The following is a 422-nucleotide window of genomic DNA, read 5'->3' on the forward strand; positions in this document are numbered from 1 at the left end:
GGTCTTGATTGACCAATCTCATTTCCTTCTACGACCAGGTGACCTATCACCTGGACAAGGGAGAAGAGATGTCATATATCTTGACTTTAAAAAAGCCTTTGATCTAGTATCCCATGATCACCTCTTAGCAAAACTGGTTAACTGCGGCTTTGGCCTCACCACCATCTGCTAGCTGGGGAATTGGCTCCCTGGTCGGAACCAGAAGGTGGTAGTTGATGGAAGTCAATTGTCGTGGTGCGTTGTGACCAGTGGGGTCCCTCAAGGCTCTGTCCTTGTGCCTACACTATTCAACATCTTCATTAATGATGTGGACATTAGTGTCAGAAGTGGACTGGCCAAGTTTGCTGACGACACCAAACTCTGGGGTTAGGCATTGACACCTGAGGACAGGAAGGTGATCTAGGCTGACCTTGACAGGCTCA

Source organism: Gavialis gangeticus, unplaced genomic scaffold (genome assembly GCF_001723915.1).
Source record: "Gavialis gangeticus isolate Ggan-Ray unplaced genomic scaffold, GavGan_comp1, whole genome shotgun sequence".
NCBI lineage: Eukaryota > Metazoa > Chordata > Crocodylia > Gavialidae > Gavialis > Gavialis gangeticus.